We start from the raw sequence: 14882 nt of genomic DNA, 5'->3' as shown, positions 1-14882 counted from the left end.
GGGGTCATAAGACACAAATTTTTTCAAAGGAGGCAAACTAAGGAGGAAACTGTAGATGAGTGGATGGATGATCTTAAAAAACTTGCCATTGATTGTAAATTTGATAATTTACATGATGACTTAATACGTGATCAACTTGTGATGCATAACAACAACTCAGGTTTGCAAGATCGTCTTTGGGTCAATGGAGATGCACCTCTTGACGATGTGGTAGCTATCATGAGAAAATCTGAAATGTCGGGAAGGTGTGCCACTGTGGTGAAAGAAACCGAAAAAGATGTGTCCAAGACGTCGGGAACTGTTTGTAAGATTCAGGCCCCCAATAGAAATTTTCGTCAACAGCAACAACAAGGGAGATGGACTGGTCAGCCTACAAGAGTTCAAAACAAGAACACGGAAGATAGGAGATGCTATAGATGTGACAGTAAAGAGCATCTAGCATTTAGTAGACTATGTCCAGCGTTAAAGAAAAAGTGTGGTATTTGTGGACTTTTAGGTCACTTTAGTAAGATGTGTCGCAGACGCAGTAACGTGAAATATGTGTATGAAGATGAAGGGGAGAGTATGGAAGAAGTAGATGATGAGGACGAATGTTGCATAAAGAGTGTTCGTGGGAACTATGTGATTAATATTTCAGAGGATTCCCTTAAAGGAAAACCAATTTGTGAGATATCTCTTGGTGGAGTGGTGATAAGTGTGTATGCGGATTCTGGTTCCCCATATACAATTATAAATGAAGAGGTTTGGAGGAAGAAATTTGTAAAGAAGATTGGTGAGCAATTGTACCCATCAGATGTTTGCCCAATCAGCTTTACAGGCAACAGAATTGGAATGATTGGCTTTAGGTGGCTTACATTTCTATTTAAGGGCAGGTCCACAAGAGCGAAATTATATGTGGCAAAATAACATGTTGTTCCTGCTTAAGGATTTTACTGTTTGGCATTGTGTTTTCTTTTCCTTTCTTGTTTTTCCTTTCCTTTTATTTTCCTTTTTTTTTCCATGTTCTACTTCTTTTCTTTTCATTGTGTGGGGGGGGGGATGTGTTATGTTGTATATTCCTTTAATATGCATTCTCTTTATACCGCGAGTTAAGAATGTAGAGTGTAGAGTGGACTTGTGTTCTAGGGTTCTTGACTGTTGTAGGCTGAGCTGCTGAGGAGGAGACATCGCTTCCTTGGCCCTCACCTGTTTGTTACATTTACTTGAATAAATACCTTTTCTACAACCTGCTACGTCTGGATTACCTTACTACACCGACTTATTGGTTTTGTCAGTGCTTGCTTAACTTGATATCAGAATTGACTATATGCATCTTGAACTGGAACCTCTGTAGAGACTACATGTCCACATTACCATTAAGAGTTTGACCCTCACTTTACATTTACTTCTGATAACTTATGGGTTTCATTTTGACTTTACAGTAACCAAATGTGCAGACTTGCATTGGTAATGGCTGATTGGAATACTGCCCACATCATGTTTTTCATATACTCACTAAGTGAGAATGTTTTTCCGTCTCTGCACATTCACAGTATAAGTCTTGAGCACGTTTAAAGCGTTCTTTCGTAAATGGAGGCTGCGTTTTGTTCCATTGATTGAAGTAGTCATGGTCCAAGTAGTTTATATGTATTCTTGTAAAATGTGTAGCATTTAGGAAAGGTGCGTGCTTTAAGGTGATCTGAACAAGAAAACGTCAGTAGAATGGTTCTTAAAACTGACTTTAAAAATCTTCTTTTAAATTATAAAATACTTGATCAGTGTTTCCTAGAGTTTCCACATGTAACCACATCTGCACACCAGGAACCTTTTGAAATGTGGTGAACTTTAATTTTGAATTTGAAAAGTTTGGGCAAAAATGGTCTTTGAATTCCCCAAAGAAAGTATAAACGACTGCACTGTTAAGCCTCTGTAATATCTATGTGTCTATATGTAAATATTGAGAATTAATAATGTATTGTATTATGGCTGTATAAATGGATGGGAACGTTGAGAATCGTAGCATTTTCATTTATTTTTTAAAAATGTATTTTTAAACTTCCCCAACTTTGTTGTTGAGCTTCCAGTTTTATTTATAGAAATCTAAAAGCATCAAAAAAGGGGGTTCTGTGTAGTAGTAGAAATGTTTCTGCTGTTGCACAGGAGACAGGAACTTGTGCGCAAGCCATTTTTACCAGCTCCAAGTAGCCACTTACTTCTCTTTCCCTGATGCCAGCGTCCCAGGGCACGACATCTGGGAGATAGAATTGTCCAGCTTGTTGGGCGGGGGCCATTGTATTTCCCTTCTGTCCCTCAGGATTTGCAGCGCCGAGCGACAGCTGGGAATGCAATTCCTTTTTGCCAGATGTCCCACAAAACTTATGGTTTCAGGGAATAGGACAGAAGTGATTTAAAGCTAGGTGTGCAACAATTATAATTTGCACACATCTAGGGGCATATTTATGACTTTTGTGATGCAAGGCAATGCAGAGTCACCTTGCTGTGTTGCCCTGCGTCACAGGTAAAGAGCTGGAATGTGCCGTATTCATCCATTGTGGTGCACTCCTGTACTTTTCCCTTCTGCTGGCGCCGTTTTGGCAGCCTAGCACCAACGTAGGCACACTTTCACCATGGTGCAAAGGTGCCTGTGTTGTAGGCAGGATTGTTTTTGCCCCTGCACAGAAGCAAACCTGAGAGGCTTGTTCTTCTTTCTGTGTGTGCTGCAGAAAGAAATGAAGAAAAATTAAAGAAATAAAGATATTTCTCCTTGTTACGCCTCTCCTGGGGAGGCCCATCTTATCGGGGCATTCCAAGGTTTACAAGGTCTTGTCACTATGGGAATGCGTCAAAAACCATGAGAGTTGCCTGGGAACATGATAACCAACCATGAGGCAGAGTGGTTTGTAAATATAACCCATAAGTTCATGACATTTTATCTAATGTATACCTTTCATATTACATGTTCTTTAAATAGAAAAATGCATATTGAAAACGCTACTACATCATACCGCTGTACTCTTTCTTATAGATTTCTGCTTCCTAGCCGTCATGCTGGTGGGTATGTTGACAAAGATAACGAAATTTCTGCGAATTGTGAAAAATAAATAACTCACATGTATGACATCATTCCTTTGAAACATGGATTTTCATAACCATTGCTGAAAGGACTTTCTAATTATGATTAAAAGAATAAGAAACTTTTAATTTCACAAATGATGGTAAGCGTGGTACCATGGCACTGCAGAATTTGAGGGTTTTCGATTTAAAAATGCCATGTTATCAAAATACCATTGCCTAAGCATAAACTAATAGCATGACATAGTTACACCTAGTGGGCACCGAGCACAGTGAATGTCCCCAGACCATGTCCTTTGCCCAGTATCCTGATCCTGTTACCCACTGGCCATAATGTGCAGCTGTGCCTAGGGGACCCAGGGAATGGTATGCAACCATGCTATGTGATCAGTAGTCTTGCATGTATTGCATATTGGGGCCGGGCACCAGGCATCACTAATCAATCTCTCCATTAGACGCAACGTCTAATGTAACTTTTGCTTTTTCAACATGTCAAAACTGGACATATGCCAGTTTCTAGAACAGACCACCAGAAATAGTTGTTGTTTTTAGCGTGCTCCCCTAGGACTCTTCGGAGGAGATTTAATAATATTTTGCGCTGTGTTTGCATCTCAAAAGTGACGCAAATCGGAGCAAAATCTTTTTTCCTAATTTACTTTTCAGCAATTAACTTGTTTAGCCCTGGAAATAACGTAAAAGTAATGCAAAGCAGTGCATAGTGCTGCATCGAATTACTTTGCCCATGCACCAAGGGTGGTGCATGGGCATTCCCATGCAACCACCCAAGGTTTCTCACTCTAAAGCCAATTTAATAAATACAGTACTTTGGAGAAAATCGAAATCAATGTGTTTCTTCCAATTTGTCATCTCCCTCCAATACGGGCTTGATGTCGTCGGATTGGTCTAGGTCTAGATCAGAGGACTTAAAAATATGTGTGTCCAGGAATGAAAGGCGAGTGTCATATAAAAATCCTCCCCTTAAACAAACTGTGAAGGATGATCAGTCTAAATGGAGTTGGTTACCTGGAGTTTTAGCGAGTAAATCTGCTCGCTGCCCCAAACCGCATTCAAATTTTTAACAGAGAGTTGAAGATCATCTCGTGGAATACTGCAGGTTTTAAAGATCATAAGGAGAAATTATGCTTCTTGCATTCCCATAAAGCGGATATAATCTGTCTACAAGAAACATGGGTGGAAGGTAGATTAGCTCTAGAAAAAGATTACTTTGTTTTGGAAAATAGTGCAACCTCCTCTAGAAGAGGCCATGCAAAGGGAGGAATAGCATGCTTGTTAACAAATAGAATAAAATGGAATTACTCACATTATCTCGATCCAGGGAAATTGTTCCAGGCAATAACCTTAAATGATGTATTTGAAGATTGCCCTAATAGATCTCTGGTAGTGATAAACATTTATATTCCCCCAAATTGTTGTTTTAATGATGGTCTAAAAACACTGTTCTCCTTTTTAACTAAAACGATGGATGCTTCCCCGTCTCCTCATGTATTAATGTTTGGGGATTTGAACTGCAATATATCCAATTGTGGGCTGGATTTATTTAGAAACAACCCTAGGGAAGAGTCTCTGAATATACCATCGGCCCAGTTCCCTACTAAAGTTAAAACTAACAAAAGAGGTAAACTTGTCCTAGAAGGCCTACATAAAGTTGACTGCTTAATTGTAAATGGGAAGCTCCCCTCGGATACCCCGGCAGCTTTTACGCATAAATCAAATAAGGGAAAATCTATCATTGATTATGTTATGGCAGATTATGCTTTATTTTCCCAGTTGAAAAATATGAAAGTAATAGAGTCCAATCTTAGTGACCATAATGCGTTGATGCTTTTAGTCTCTGTCAGTCTTCCGAAAGTGGATTCTTGGAGTTTGGATACGGATCTGGTGAATTTTGACTCCAATTCAGGGAAATGTTTCTGGAATTTTCACTCCTTTGAAAGTTTGGTGCCCCTTTTGAATCAAACTGTTAAGAGTTTACCTCTCTGGGAAGGGAGAGAGCTGTTGGGATTTGCTAACTTTTTAGAATTGGTAATTTCCATGGCGAAAAAGAAACCCTGTGTGAAAAAATCTTTTGCAGTCCCTCATCCACTGCGGGCTTTAAATATAGAAATAAATAAAGTAATAAGGGGGCAATATTTATCATTTACCCAAGAAGCCAAGCATAAGTTGTCAATTTTAAAAAGAAGGAGAGTTAGGCTTAAGGCCCGTTTAAAACGCAATAAGGAAGACTCTCTTTGGATACAACTAAGGGAAGCCTCTTATAACGGCCAAGCCAAGACTTTCTGGTCTTTAATCGGCAAGGGTTGTGGGACCAGAGCCAGTGCCACTCCTATTGCCATTGAGGAACAGATTTGGGTCCAATATATCAAGAATTTGTACAGTAACAATAATCCACAATTATTCATGGTGGAATCTAATTATGTTTCACGTGTATTTGATTGTCCGTCGGAAAAGGAAATTGAACTTGCTATTATGAACATGCGTTCCTCTGGTGCGATGGGTCCAGATAAGGTCCCCATCTCTGTATTAAAACAACAGAGTGAACTTTGGAGCAAAATCCTTTTTCCAGTGTTTAAATTTTGCTTCTCTAGTGGAACAGTCCCCCCCTCCTGGAAAGGAAGTATCATTGTTCCTCTATATAAAAAAGGGGCTAGAGATCTTCCCCAAAATTATCGACAAATCGCTTTGCTTGACGCCATTGGTAAGGTTTTCGCAAAATGTATTCTTACTTTAATGAACCAATGGGTAACTGAGTTTAATATCCTGCCTATTGAACAAACAGGTTTCAGACAAAATCACGGAACTCTAGATAACTTGACGGCACTACATGTTATCACGGAAAAATATGTGAAAGTCCGTGGTGGGCAGGTATATGGCGCTTTTATCGACTTCTCCACCGCATTTGATAAAGTGGATAGAATATTGCTGTGGAGAAAGTTATTTGATTTAGGTATGCCCCCCTTTCTTATTAAATTAACTCGCGCACTCTACTCAGATACCTGGTGCAGAGTTCTACTGGGAGGTGAACGTGGTTTATCTAAAATAATTTTTACCTCTAATGGGTTAAAGCAAGGTTGCCTTTTGGCTCCTTTGCTGTTTTCCCTTTATACAGTTGATTTACCTGTTGCCCTCTCAGCATGCGCTGGGATTGCCCCGTCTCTGGGTGGAGTTCCAATTGCATGCCTTATGTATGCAGATGATATCTTGATTTTGGATCTTACCCCGAAGGGGTTGAATAATCGCTTGCAAGCGCTTTCTGAATACGCTGAAAACCATTACCTATTGATAAACACGGCAAAAAGCAAAGTGATGTGTTTCTCCGGTAGGAAGAAACCTAAATTCCTTAATTTTCCTTGGGCTGTGGGGGATCAAAAATTGGAAATTGTGAAATCCTACACCTTCCTTGGCAAAATTGTCACAAATAATCTAAGTGACAAAGAACATATAGACAATAACTCCCGGAAGGCTATCTCACAGGGAAAGAGTTTAGTATCCTTGTATAAAGCCACAGGTAGAAGGCATTTTTCTATTCTTTTAGAAGTATTTAGAGCGAAAGTTCCAGCCTCCCTGTTATACGGAATAGAGTTAATAGATCTAAAAAAGTGGAGTTTTTTAAACTCCGCAGAAGGGAAAATTCTGCGTAGTTTATTATCTGTTAGTACAGCAAATTCGACTGCTTCCCTGAGACAGGAACTTGGTATACGCAGTAGCTGGGTTCAAGGTTTGGCTAGTATCATACGTTGGGTAGCAGGTATAGCAAAAAGTGAGTCTAACACCTTAAGACACCTTATAAAAAATGAATTGCTGGGCAACTTCAATGACTATTCCTTAATTGTAAAAAACTTCAGATTTGCCGTGGCACAATTGAAACTGGATGAAGAGACTTTATTTTCTTTATCCTCTTACCAATTAAAAACCATCTTGAAATCTACCACATGGGAACTGGGGTTTTGTAAGGACAGAGATTCCCGGCTGCTAAAAAAAGGTTGTACTCCTGTTATTGAGTCCTGTTTTCTGCGGAAAGCTCAAACTTATATGCACTGGAACATCTCTCATGGCGTTCGACGCTTAGTGTACTTAATAAGACAAAATCTGCTTCCGTTGAAAGTTCTTTGTGCCAGATGGTATGGCCATTCAGCACTTTGTGATCTTTGTCAGATGTATGACCAGGACTTAAATCATGTTATTTTTGTTTGTCCTGCCCTGATGCCTTTCAGGCGTAGATGGTTACGACCAATTTGCCAACAACTCAACATTCTCTCAGCTTCGTCGTTTCAGGCGGCCTTGATTATCCCACCTAATGAAATGTTTTGTTTTAAACTGTACGGTTTCTTTAAATGTTTTCTGGACCTGTATTAAGATGTTTATTTTTTTTTTTTGTTTTTAGTGTTGAAATGACATTTTATGTGCCTCTTGCTTTGTATGTATATTCTGGCTTTTATGTGGACCTCATAAAGAGTTCCTTTATCATAATAAATAAAAACTTGAAAAAACTTGTACTGGATAGCTGAAATAAATACAGTAGATTTGGTTTAGCGTGAGACAACTGCGCCCTTTTAAACTAGGCGCAAGGAAGGAGAAATGCTTTAATTTCTCCTTCCTTTTCCGACTTTGTGTGCGTGCTGCACTGTGCAGCATGCATACAAAATGGGATAAGCTTTGCATCATGTCTAGGCATAGTATTTTGTACAGGAAGTGTACCCTTCCTGTACAATTCTATGCTAGACAAACACATAAACCCTAGCGCTATGGCGCTAATGTGTGTGCGTGGCACAAGGCAGCTGTAATCAGTGCCGGCGCAAGGGAAAGGGGAGGAGAGAGCCATATCTTTGAAAATAACCTGCTCTACTGTTCCTTCCCTGTCGCACAAGGCAGTGCGGCCTGGCGGGGGGCTGCACTGCGCTGCATGGAGATTTGGTCAATCACATCCTTCATGACCAACCTATGACCTTCATGACCAATTTATCACATTTATCGTCCTCGAGATATGCTAAATTCCCAAATTTACATCAGCACAAACCTTGGGGGAAATGTACTAAGATTTTGCATCGTATTTGCGTCACAAAAGTGATGCAAAACAGTGCAAAATCTTTTTGTTCCTAATTTACTTTGCAGCACAAAACTTGTTTAGTGCTGGAAATAACAAGAAAGTAATGCGAAGCAGCGCATAGCGAGCTTCGCATTACTTTGCGCAGGGGTCGTACCAAGGGTGGTGCATGGGCGTTCCCATGCTACCAACCAAGGTTTCTCACGCTAAACCCAATTTGCTTAATGCAGTAGATTGGGTTTAGCGTGAGAAAACTGCACCCTTTTAAACTAGGCACACAATGAGATATGCTTTCGTTTCTCCTTCCTTTTTCGACTTTGTATGAGCGCTGCACTGTGCAGCAGACTAATAAAGTGTCTTCGTGTCTAGGCATAGTATTTTGTACAGGAAGGATACCCTTCCTGTACAAAATCTATGCTAGACTCACACACACACCCTAGCACTATGGTGCTACGGTGGTGCTTGGAGCACGGCAGCTGTCATCAATCACTGCCGGAGCAGGGGAAAGGGGAGGAGAGCCATATGTTTGAAAATATGGTGCTCTCCTGCGCCATCCCTGTGGCGCAGCACAGCGCAGCCTCACGGGAGGCTGCGCTGCGTTGCATGGAGATTTGGTCAATCTCCCCCAATATTTAATGTCTGTGCTCACCCCAGCGCACTCTAATTGTGTCTTTTCCCATGTGTGTGTGTGCTCTAAACGTGCCCTAATCTAAAGCACCATAGCGCATTATCTGGTCAAACCGATGCTACGTGAGTGACTGGGGAGAGCCCTGTGCGCCTGGCCTGCGCACCAGGAATAGAAACATTACGTGTACCTCTGTGCTGCCGGAGCTAGGAGCAGGAAAAGCTGACTGAGGCTGCATAACGAATTCACGTGTGCATTACTTTATTTCCTTTCATTGTGTCATAGCTGGGTCGGTGGGTCAGCGTGGGAGTGAGTAAACTTCACAATCTGTCAGTTTCCTTATCCGGATGAGGTACCAGGCAACACAAATCAAATGCCGACATTTATAGCAAGAGTGAAACATCACTTTTACACTTTTGGAGAAACAGAAGCAGTGACATGGCAACATCAAATTGATAGAGTGAAAAGTAGCTGATGGAACCCTTCAAATAAATAAAGGTCTAGAGACTCGAGATTGTCCTAAGTGATGTTATCCAAGGCTGTGTGCTGCACCAGCCATGTCCAGCCCTTATTTACACAATCTACCCTGTTTCTAGATGCTGATCTAACCAATGCACTAAAATGTTGGGTGCTCTTCTGGCCTGTATGCTGCCTGCTTGGATGGTACCGCTGTCCTGTCTGCACTGCTGGCCTTGCCTGGCTCCCCAGAGGGCTCTCATATCTGTGTAATGAAAGAGGACTGCCAGTCAATAAAAACAAAATAGATGGCCTTGAATCCCATCCCCAAACGTCTTTAAAGAATAGCATCGCTCTACAGTCATTCATTCGAGTGAGGTTTCAGAATTTGAGTATTTTGGTGTTAGGGTTTGGAAGGACCAAGCCAGATTACCAAGAGTAAAACAATCCTTTGCCAAAGGGAGGGAGCACTGAAGAGATATTCAGTAAGGCATGGCAATAGGGTGCTGCTAACCTCATACAATAAGACCTTCAATGATAAGGCGCTTAGTGTGGGCGGTGACATTTGGAGCGGCTCTGTGGAGATACTCCAAAAGAGAGACATTGGACAGTAAAGAAAATTAAATTAAGATAGCTTCTTCAGCTACCCAATTGTGCACCAGTTTCGCCTCTCTTCATGAATCTTAGTATTGATTCTCTCATTTATAAAATTATTCTCAAATATCTGGTCTATTGGGTGCGAATTTGCAGCTCTCTTGCTCATCATAGCAACAGAGTAGCTTTTACAGACTCATTAAAATAACCTATAAGTCCTTTTTTAACATTTGCTCCATAAATGTTGCCCGACAAGGTACGCACAACTTCAGATCTGATCCTGCTTCACTTAAATACTAATTGATCTCTGTTCCTAACTATCAATAGTACCACTAATACGACCTCTGCCCTTAAGTAACAATATTGCATGTTTTTCACATGCAATTGTTTTACCTCATATATGCATTTTATATAGAAACAATCCTCTTCTGCTGCTTTTTTCCCCAACATCGGCAACTTTAATGGGCAACAGCATCCGTGCATGCAATGCACAGAGACAGCCTGTGTGCATGTTTGTGTCTGCAAGCTTTAGCACATTAATAGCAGGCATATTTGACTTTGCTAATGCTTTGTTGCCATTCTGTGTTGTCTATATAGACCTTCACATGACCTGGTAGGTACCATCGCTTAGGCCTACATGACTTGAAGCACCTAAAGTCAGCATCCATCCTTCTTGCATTGTATCCAGTTTGAAGCTTTCTTGGAGAGAAGATGACAACTTGTTAAATTGTCATTACAGTTCGTAGGCAGACGTCATTTGGATTAGAAGATGGCCTTGTGTGCTGTTGTAGTTGCAGACTGTAGCAAATAAGTCTACTCCTGTTTGACCTGACGGCCTTAGAGTGGTCCTCCCCAAAAGTTTTGAGTATTTTCCTCACCTTTTTGCTGATTTCTTTTGGTTGGCCTTAGGACTCTGAACACTTAACCACTGCTAACCAGTGCTACGGCGCATTTGCTTCTCCCTTAAAACATGGTTTGATTGACAATCTACAATTGGCATGTTTAATTTATCTATACGCATAAACAAAAGGAATCCTACCCGGGGAGAAGTGCGGCCCATAAGGGTATGGGAGCACTCAGTGTTTGATAAAATACCCCTCACACACCAAAAGGCCCCTTGGTGTCATGCTTCATCATCAGGGTCTTCGCACACCTCTAACGGGATGCGGCGTGCTGCGACCTACGACTACGCGGGAGCACTGGTCAATGACTATGTGTGGTGTGTGTGGTGTAAGTGATAAGGATAATAATGTGAGTGGTGGTGAGAAGTGAAGAGTTAAAAAGTACCTGGCTCGTAGGTGAATTTTTTTTTTTATTCAGGACCTCGGGCTGGCACTAGTAAAAGAAGTGAAGTGCGAGGTAACGTCTGTTGTGATAATGAACAGTACCTCATGTGTGCGTTGACATGTTTCGGAGCTGGCGCTCCTTCTTCAGGACGGGAGCACAACTTCCCCACCTTACTCACGTATTGCTAGTTTGTAACTCAAAATATTTGTTATTTAACAAAAAGTGACAATTTATTTTAAGTGATAAAAAAGGCTACAATGTGCCTACCGTGGATTTTGGCTCAGGATACATGCAGTTGCATGACTCAATAGATAAAAGTTGCTTGCTTCATGAGCTCATAGAAGCGTCTGGGGGTTGATTGCTATTTGTGCAATAAACTGGGGACGAATCTGCCACCGTCTTACCCCACACGCTGCTCCGCTCGTATGGTTCATACGAGCGGAGCAGAGTGTGGGGTAAGACGGTGGCAGAAGAAGGAGCGCCAGCTCCAAAACATGTCGACGCACACATGAGGTACTGTTCATTATCACAACAGACGTTACCTCTCACTTCACTTCTTTTACTAGTGCCAGCCCGAGGTCCTGAATAAAAAAAAAATTTCACCTACGAGCCAGGTACTTTTTAACTCTTCACTACTCACCACCACTCACATTATTATCCTTATCACTTACACCACACACACCACACATAGTCATTGACCAGTGCTCCCGCGTAGTCGTAGGTCGCAGCACGCCGCATCCCGTTAGAGGGGTGCGAAGACCCCGATGATGAAGCATGACACCAAAGGGCCTTTTGGTGTGTGAGGGGTATTTTATCAAACACTGAGTGCTCCCATACCCTTATGGGCCGCACTTCTCCCCGGGTAGGATTCCTTTTGTTTATGCATATAAGTCTGTGGAGTAAGAGTCCTACCTCAACTACTCTACCTCCCTTTTTTGTTAATTTTGTGTAATTTATCTATACTTCACTAGTAGAGTTCAGTACCTGTGCTCAGGGACTGCAAATAAAATGATATAAGTGGCCTGTAGCACTGATTGTGCCCCCCATATAAGTAGCACTTTAAAAAAAGTCTCCGGCCTGCCAATGCAGAGCCTGTGAGTGCAGTGTTTACCGCCATTTCGACTTGGTTTTAAAGCCCCTTGCCATGCCTTGAACTCCTCTTTTATTACATATGTCACCTCTAAGGTAGGACATAGGTAGCCTGTTGGGCAGGGTGCTGTGTAATTAAAAGGTGTGACATAAGTTTTGCATGTCCTGGTAGTGAACAATACTCAAATTCATTTTTCACTACTGTGAGTCCTCCCCCTCATATAGGTTAACATTGGGAATTACTTATTACATTTATTAGCTGTAATTCTTGATTGAGAAGGATTAGCTCTGACATCTTTCATATCTTTGGAAGGGTAAAGACATATCATCTCTGCTGGCAAAGTTGACATTTTCACCACTGTTTTTGAAATGCTCCTTTTAGAAAGGTAAAGCAAAGATACACAAATGATGGACAGAATGCGAAATAAATCAAACATTCACCCCTAGTCAAAAGACCTGGGTAGAATCCATTCTTCTTTTGCTCACCATGCCCCCCCAGTTTAGACATAGACATATGCAAATCAGTCTTGACCCTGCTCCTCATGGGAACAGTCCAGCCCAAAATGCCAAGCCAAGTCCTACCTGGACAAGAAAAAAGCATCCTGGGACCGGTTTCGGAGCATCACCCTCATCAGCCACTCTAGCTGGAATCCAGTGGCACAGTAAGCCCAAAACCCACATCTGGGCATACCCGGCACACTTAGGGTGAGAAAGCAAAAGACACACAAATGATGGACTGAATGCGGAACAAATCAAACATTCACCCCCTTGACTGACTGTGAATGTTTGATTTGTTCCACATTCTGTCCATCATTTGTGTGAATTTTGCCTTTAAGAAAGATGGCATTTCTCTGCTCTTAGCTCTTGGTGCCTGCAGCCTGTCTCCAATGCACATCTGGGGTGGGTAACAGCTGGACTTTGTTCATTCCCTCTAGACAGCCACACACAAAGGAAGGCTAGGTGTGACAAAGTACCAATCCACATCATGATGGGTCATCCTGACCAGGGTGGGAGGGAGGAGCTGACACACCTTAATAGCCAATGTTTTGTCCTCACACAAAGGGCTGCATACCCCCCTGTAGTGAGTCTGGACCACCTGAACTTCAAAGGCACACCTGGCTTTAAGTATTGGGTCTCCGACCCCACCAAAAGAGACACTACTGGCTGCTGTGAGGCTCTGCTCCCTGCTACCTTCTGCCCTACTGAGGATGAAATGTACTCTTGTTTAGACCCAGACTGTTCTCCAGGGCATGCTGGCTTGATTATGACTTAAAGATGTCAAAGTCGTACCCCATGTTCCTATGCCTGGTCAATTTATAAGTGGATCTGGGTGCTTGTCCAGTAGAACCGATGCATCCTCTGCTGTGTGATGCAGAATCAACACAACGTCGCTGTTGCGGGAACAGAACTGGCACATCGCACTTGGAACCAGCGCATCACCATCAGAACCAAGACATTGGGACCACCGCATCGCCGTCGCTCTAGGAGCCATGATTGACGCATCCCATTGACTGCAGGGAAAAACACGGCGCATTGCACTTGGAACGAACACATATTGGAACTGATGCTTTGCCTTCAGAACCGGCACATTCCACTGTTGCATTCAGAAAATTGACTCATCGCCTTGACTGCAAGATGGACACCAACGCATCGCTTGGCTGCACCCCGCATCTCGCTGTTGTGACCAGAATCAATGTACTTTTGTTCAGCAGGCCTTGCTTGGCTCCTGTATCCAGTCCATGCTCCATCATGGTTGACTTGAATTCTTGACTTCGCCCAGGTCCAACCCCCCAGACAGATAACCCCCATTTCTTATTGTTTCTAAGTGATATTTTTACTTTATTCTTTAAAAATTCATACCTTGACTTCTACTCATCGGATTTCTGTTGTTTTGGTCTTCTTTTATTTATATAAATATAAACTATGTTTTATGTTTCTAAACTGGTGAGTAGTCTTTTTGTGGTGTTTCACTGTGTTACTGATGCACAAATACTTTGCACACTGCCTCTTAAGTTCAGCCTGCCTACTCTGTGCCGAGCTACCAGAGGCCACGCATATGTTCATTTATGGTGTGTATCTGACTTCTCCGGACTACAATTGTGGTTCTTGCTTGGACAGGGTGCACACCTCTGCCAACCAGAAACCCAATTTCCAATAATTCCATAATCTGTGTCCTTGTTTTTTTCAGATGCATTGCAGATCGAGTAGAGTATACATTTTAGTGTACAATCAATGTGAAAGGATTAATGGAAGTATTATATGTTTATGATTACTTGAAACAAACGCCCAAAGATTAAATCATGTGACCAGCACATAGTTATTTAAGTCATTTTACCTTAAATATTATATAATTTTATGGATGAATTCGCAAGAAATGTATATGAATCTGACTGTGTGCATCCCCGTTATAATATGCATGATTATTGTATTATTATGCTTTATTTGTACATTTATTTTCAGGTAATATTTAAGGTACCTTCTAGTTTCAACTGTCTTATGCTTTTGGAACTGAGATAAAGCATATTTAATGATGGTGAATACGCTTATGTACCATGGTTTTCGTTTTATGTGTTTTTGTATTGCTTTCTAGAAATCGAAATCTTCAGCTAAAAACTATGCCATGTGAAAGACAATAATTAAGATAACTACTGTTAGGAGAACTACTTTTACAACTTCTTCATTTAAAACTAGATGTCTTCTTTTTAAATCAAGAAGAAC

This window comes from Lissotriton helveticus, chromosome 4_1, assembly GCF_964261635.1.
Source record: "Lissotriton helveticus chromosome 4_1, aLisHel1.1, whole genome shotgun sequence".
NCBI lineage: Eukaryota > Metazoa > Chordata > Amphibia > Caudata > Salamandridae > Lissotriton > Lissotriton helveticus.
This window is presented reverse-complemented; position numbering follows the sequence as displayed.